This window comes from Cetorhinus maximus, chromosome 17 (assembly GCF_964194155.1).
Source record: "Cetorhinus maximus chromosome 17, sCetMax3.hap1.1, whole genome shotgun sequence".
Classification (NCBI taxonomy): Eukaryota; Metazoa; Chordata; class Chondrichthyes; order Lamniformes; family Cetorhinidae; genus Cetorhinus; species Cetorhinus maximus.
Genome location: NC_135895.1, coordinates 16,907,486 through 16,914,799, shown reverse-complemented (window position 1 = coordinate 16,914,799; position 7,314 = coordinate 16,907,486).

The window sequence follows — 7,314 nt, the reverse complement described above, 5'->3', positions numbered from 1 at the left end:
ACAAATAAAGCAAGCCCGAGAGAGGACCAATTTCCCCCCTTTTACCTTGTGTGCACATTATTTCAGGATTACTGTTTCTTTCGAAGCCTCTCAGTCTATTTTTGGAGGTTAACCTTTCTGCCATTGTTCCACTTCCCCCAGTGAAGTTATTTTTGAAAGGTGCCTGGCCTTTATCGTGCTCTTTCTCAGCCTCCTGGAGCCTCCCTTGACCACTTGCCCATTGTCCCTCCTTGCAAGTTTCTTCACTTACTGCTTGGTGTCCATCTCTTCCCCTCTTGTAAAGTGTTTAGGGATATGTTTTTATGTGAAGAGCACCATATGAATTCATGGGTGATGCTCAATAACCCCAATCCCCAAAAAAGAGGAAATTAACTTAATGCATTTTTAAAAAAAGTAAATCAATGGAAGGGAAGTACTGTTTGGCTTTTACTTGTTCTCAAATCCCTTCAAGATTAGATTTTAAGGGGGAAACGTGCTCATATCATGCTCCTGAGTCTGTAGGCTGTGAGTTCAAGTTCCACTCTAGAGACTGAACACACAATGTGTGCTGCACCACAACGCCAACCTGGGAGGGCTGCTCCACGGTCAGAGAAACCATCTCTTGGACGAGATGCCTTCTCAGGTGGACACAAAAGATCACATGGCACTATTTCGAAGAAGAGCGGAGGAGTTCTCCCTGGTGTCCTGGCCAATATTTATCTTTTAACCAATATCACTTAAAAGCATTACATGGTCATTATCAATTGCTGTTTGTGGAGTCTTGCTGTGTAAAAAATTAGTTGCCACCTTCACTGCTTAATTAGCTTAAATCATAGACTTAAATCATAGATCATGAAAGTCATCAGTTAAGTATACATTTTTTTTCTTTCTTCTTACTCCCCCAAGATTTGATTTACTGAAATTTACTAAATCCTGGCTACTTTTACAAAACAAAGCGAGGGGTAAAATGTTTCTGTTTCTATAGGTCATCAGTGCAAATACTGAGCAAAGATCTCCTCTCACTAACTTTAACAGAAAGGCAGACTGGACTGTAAAGCAGGGAACACCACTTTATACTCCTGTCTACTTTCTCACTCAAATTAACAAGAAATAATTAAAGGTTAATGCACCAATTGTTTCCCCAAGTTGCTGTGTGAACAGTGTTGATAGCTAGATGTTAAGCACTTTCTTTAAACATAATTAGTGCAATCCGTGAAAATGATCTTTACAGGATGGTGCAAAATTTCCTAATTTGTAGGTTTTCTTTTGCATTGTGTCATTGGATGACACCATGTTAATATAAAAATGATGATGTAATGTGACTTGCCGTGGTTTACAATGTCAGAGTTGCCACTCATTTCTCAGTCATGCTAGGAGAAAATGCACATCCAGAGTTTTGATAAATCAGAGGATTGTTCCCTCTGGTATTCTTGATTTCTCTCTCTTTTGGGATAAATGTCCTTTGGTTTAAAAAAATGAATTATATTCGGAACATAATTTTTTATGACATAGCTCAGTGATTATCTCGGCTAAATAGTGTGAAATAAAATGAGTCAGGTACATTGACAAATTTATGAAATCATGTTAGTGACATTTGTACTGCTTCAAGGCTACAATGTAAATTGCACCACTTAAGAACATAGGAACATAATAACAGGAGTAGGCCATTCAGCCCCTTGAGTCTGTTCTGTTAGTCATTCAGTTAGATCACAACTGATCTGTATCTTAACTCCATGTACCCGTCTTGTTCTGAAACCATTTAACAACAGTGCCTAATGAAAAAATCGATCAATCTCAGTTTTGAAGTTTTCAATTCACCCAGCTTCAGCAGTTTTGTGGTGGGGAGAGAGTTCCAGGGCTGTGTAGAGAAGTTCTTCCTGACATCACCCTGAACAAACTAGCTCCAATTTTGAGGTTTTGCTACCTTGTTTTGGAATGCCCCAGCAGAGGAAACAGTTCCTTCCCATCCACCCTATCAACCCCCTTAATTGTTTTAAATGTTAAATTGCTTAATTGGAACACCCTTTAACCTTCTATGCTTAATGGAATACAAGTCTTGACTATGTAATCTGCCCTCATAATTTAGCTGTTTTAGCCCTGGTATCACTCTGGTGAATCTGTACTGCACCCCCTCAGCCTGAAGGAGGCTTGCAAAATTATTTAGCAGAATGCAATAATAATATGCTTATATCTATCTCAAGGAGGCCTTGTGGTGCAGTGGGTAGCATCTCTGGCTCTGAGCCAGAAGCTCTGGGTTTAAGTCCCACTCCAGGACTTGATGGCTAAGGAAGGTGCCAGCGTAACATGGCCAAACAGGTTGAGTATTAACTTGTAAATCCTTCCAGCGTATGCAAGAGCGGCAGAGATTCCTGGTCAGCCATGTGATGGAAAGAAACTGGAGCCTCTAACATCACTATCCATAGCTACAACGTGCCTGTCAAAGCATATGTTACCACAGCACCTGGGACTCTTTGGGGGGGCCGGTTGGCTGGTCTGGATCAGATTGGTGCTGACATCACGGTGTTCGATCGCCGTTCTGGCTGGGGTGGATTTAGGACCTGCCCCCTTGGCCCTATCTGTGGTGGCGATCGCGGTGCTGTGGGTCAGACCTGCCTTCAGGCAGACAACACAAGAAGAGGTTGACATCCCATGACATTGCTCAGCGAACGTTGCAGCATCCGGTGTAACTGAAGAACATGTTATACACGGAGAACAAACGGGGATGGCAAGCAGACCTGGGATTTGGAAAGAATTTTGTGTGAGATGTGCTCAGAGACAATGGGCAGAATTTTGCCCTTGATGGGCGGGCAGGCCCCACCGGCTCGGCAGCGGGAGGGCAGCCAACCGCCCCCGTCGAAATGGGCCCTGCCGCCATTTTGAGTGGGCGGGCCAATTAAGGCCCCGCCCAGCGTGTCGCCCGATGGGAAGCGCTATGCGCTCCCTGTGTGGGGGAGGGAAGGGTTTCCCCAGCTGTCAGAGTGCGATCTTTCACGCATGCGCACATCTCCCTGAGGCAAAGTGCTGCCTCAGGGAGATCGCTGAAACTCTGTGAAACTCTAAAAATAGAAAAATAAAAAAAATCATTAACATGTCCCTCTCATGTGAAAATGTCACACGAGATGGGACATATTAGTGAAGAACACAAAAACTTTATTAAACGTTTTTAAAACCGCGATCAAACCTCATCCCGCCACTGGATGAGGTTTGTAAAAAAAATCACTTACCCGCCTGCCCGTTGGGTCCGTGCGCCGACCCGAAGTTCACATGGGCCCCTCAAAATCCTGGTCGACTGGAGAGTTAATGGCCTTAACAAGGCCTTTAATTAATGGCAGGCGCGCGTCCCGCAGCTGAGCGCGCCCGCCGACCGAAATATCGCGATGCCGCGCGCTGACGTCAGGACACTTGCGCGACATTTTAACCGCTGGTGTGCGGATTCTGCCACCCGCGCGTCAGCCAGAAGATTCTGAAGCAAGCGCTAAAGTGTTTTTTGATTGGTCCCTGGGAAAATTGAGCGAGTCAGAAAAACACCTCTAATTCCTCTGACCCACGGACACATTTAAAGTGTGATACAGCTGTGCACAAAAGGTAAACTATGTTGGTTGTGCGTGTACATAGATAGTGTGCTGCAGCATTGTACAGGTGGCCTGCGCATCTGCACAGGCACAAATACGTTATCAAATAAATGAAAACAGACCCTAATCACTAGAGGTCAGTCAAAAAGAACGAGAAGTACTGTTGCCCAATATAAGTAACCACAAATATAATCAATAGTCTCCTTCTATGCTAAAATTTCTGACTCTGTGAAGCCTACAGACCTTTTAGTGTTAGCAAAGCAAGCAACAGCATGCTTAGGGGCTTTGCTAATGGTCAATGATTAAAATGACAGTGACTTGATTTTCAGCCAGCAAGACTTCACTTGCCCACTGACCCTGCTACAAATTAGTGTGGAGTGAGAAGAAGGGAAAGGGTTTAAGATTCAGTAAGGCACACTTAATTCCCTTTCCTTTGATTTTACTCCGGATTTGAATTAATCATTACTGTATTGTGAAATAACACTACCGAAATTAAATTAGATTCTGCAATGTAACCGAAATGTATTTATGACAATTTTAACTTTATCTTGTTAAACAATTAAGTTACAAAAAAAAAAATTCAAGCCTTTTTGTTGGTGCCTTCAATCTCGAATTGTATTTATTAAAGAAAATGCAAAGCAAGACCTGTTTTCGTAAATCAAAGTTCAGACGGCTACAGATGTCAGGAAATCCTAAAGTATCCTCCTAAGATGACAATACCTTTATAAATACTAAATGATATAATATAATACTAAGTAATATAAATAAATGGCAGCCATCATTTTTTTTAAACCGACACTGTAAACACGAGTTTCAGTTAAAAAAATTAGACATTTAATTTTTAAAGGAGTGGCAGAATGCAAAGGAGTCAGTGCGCAGATGTGATGTTAAAAATTGTTCCTTAATTTAATCTGCATATGACGAACCAACATTCTTTGGCATGATATTTGTCATGACTCGCGTTCACAATTGGAATTTTTGGTTGTGAACGTGTCCTTGCCTAAGTGCTTTATTCTAGCAATCATTCATCAAGCTACGGTGATGTGTGGTGTGTCGTATTTCAGTTGTGTTATACAAGATTAAAGTTTCTTGAAAATTTGAACCTCTCAGACTTACACTGGGGAAAAAGTCTGCTGTCAGAACACAGGCCTCTCCCTCGATACACATTATTAGAGTCTTTTTAGAGACAAGCAGGCAATTTTGCTGTCATTGGTCTCGTTTGAACGGAATATGTTTATCCTTGCAATACTCCTGGGGGAAGGTGTCAAAAACGGATCACCCATGTTCAGGTGACACAGCTGTTATACAGTCAATGGAAGTCTTTTTTATGTTACTATTAAAACAGCTACTGTAGACGTATTCTTTCTCCTGTATGATTTATTACACAAACTGAAAGTTTACAGTTGAAAAAAGAAATGGTCACTATTGACAGCTGATAATATTTAAACACAAACTTCAGGCATTATCTGTAGTTTCTCTTCATAGTGACTAAGTATATCTAATTATACATTGCTTTGCTCGATTAATTTTCCATATTTTTATCTAAAATTAAATGGTTGGATTGACAGGATGTGATTTAAAACTAATAAAGCTTTCTGCTGCAAATATTTATATGCAATCTGGTACCACAGTTTTACTTTGGTAATTATTTGCTGCCTTCCAAAAATCACAGACCGTGGAAAAGCAAAACAGTGTGCCATTTTATTTTATATAAAATATACATCTTTATGTCAAAGTGAATCTTGTGCAAGGTGAATGGTGCAGTGGTTTAGAACAGAACTTTTTACCCGTAGGCGTCTGCTGTTTCGAAACAGGCACTGATGGGTCACCTTGAGGGTCTCCTATCTCAGGTAACTATTAAGAGTTTTAAAATCCAATTATTTTGGGGGCAGCTTTCTTTGTCCATGGATTTGGCATAGCAGGTGAGGAAAATACTGCTGTAGTGCTGCCCTTAAAGATAACACAACTGGCCACTATTTGAGACTCATTGTTTGAAGCAGTAAGTACAAGTTTTAGGAAATGGGCAAACGATGTGGTTGTAGAGATGTTGGTTTGTAATTTGGATTTAGAGACTGTGAGACGATGTAGGGAGTATTCTACACTGCATATGGCTTGTGTTATTACTGTTGTAGGGACATTTGATGCTGCTACCAAGTTCAAAATGAAGAGATGCAATACTGCATTAGTTTCTCACGTACCTAACCATACAAAGAGAATTATTATATGCTATTAAGCAATGCTGCTAGTCCCTACCTATAATAGTTGAAGCAGCGTATTGTTTACAGTTGTTAAACATTAAATACATATGTTGTGACTGAAATTTGATTCTACTGGAATCCTGCCCAATGAATGCCCTCAGGATTTGATGATCCTATGACAAAATTTCACTGTAGTAACGGCCACTTGATCAAGTGTCACTGCCAGTTTGATGAAATATAGAAAGACATAAGCTAACACAATCAATATTACACACATCAGTGACAAACCTTCTGATGGCCTATGCCTGCCCCACCCCATAAAATGTGAAAAGTCCAAAATGTGAAAGCAATTTGCTGATGCAGGAATAGGGAAAAGGACGACTACTTCACTGAGAGAATTAGTTGTCTACATGCACGAGCAGAAAAAATGTGCACTATATTGCAGGAGGGTTGGATATAAGCAGTCAGAGTAGAGTAGAGGGGAACAGGACATATGGCTACCAGACCAATAAGGACTTGAATGTGTGGGTACTAGGGGATGGAGCTTAGAGGACGCTGGAGAAATGCTGTGGCATTTCAGAATTGGCGGCGGAATTGTCAGTACTCGCTGGCATCGGACGTGTTCGGTGGCCTGAGTGGATAATATGGCGAGAAGGCCAAAAATCGGTGGCGTCGTGAAACCAGTTTGCAATTGTCCGCTGAGCCCCTCGATGACGGGTCGCATTTCCCGCCATCAGACGTTGGGAACTACATTGTAATACATCAGCATATCATTATAAGACCAGCTGGCCAGAATCATCCCCACCACTCCCCCCCGCCCCCGGCCCTTACCCACCGCTGGATCGTTCACCCACGTCGGTGTGATGGCTCAATCTCTGCGTCAGTGGCTTCTTTCAGGGCTCCACAGATGACCTCTGTGGGATGTCACAAGCCTCCAGCCACAAACGCATCCATGAGGTCACGGATGCCATCTTTGCGAGGGCACACAACTTTGTGTATTTTGCCTGGGACCAGGACATCCAGGATGCAAGAGCGATTGGATTTGCCCAGATCTCGGGTTTCCCACAGGTGCAGGGTGCGATCAGCCGCACTCACATGACGCTCAGATCTCCATCACAACAAAGGGTCAAGTATGTCAACTGCAAGGGCTTCCATTCGCTGAATGTGCAGCTGGTGTGGGACCACCACAAACACATCCTGCAGGAGTGCGCATGGTTTCCAGTGAATGTGCACGGCTCCTACATCCTCAGTCGGTCACAGATCCCTGACGTAATCGAGGGTCCACAGAGGCTACAGGGTTGGCTAATTGGGGACAAGGGCTATCCTGAGAGGACATGGCTGATGACACCTGTGCAGTGGCCTCAGACTGCAGCAGAGCGATGCTATAATGAGGCTCATGCTGCAACTCGGACCTTGGTGGAGCAGACCATCGGGATGCTGAAGATGAGGTTCTGGTGCCTGGACCGGTCTGGTGGAGCTCTGCAATATTGTCCGCAGAGGATGTCACACATCGTCATTGGCTGCTGCACCCTTTACAACCTAGCGCTGCAACCGGGAGAGGAGCT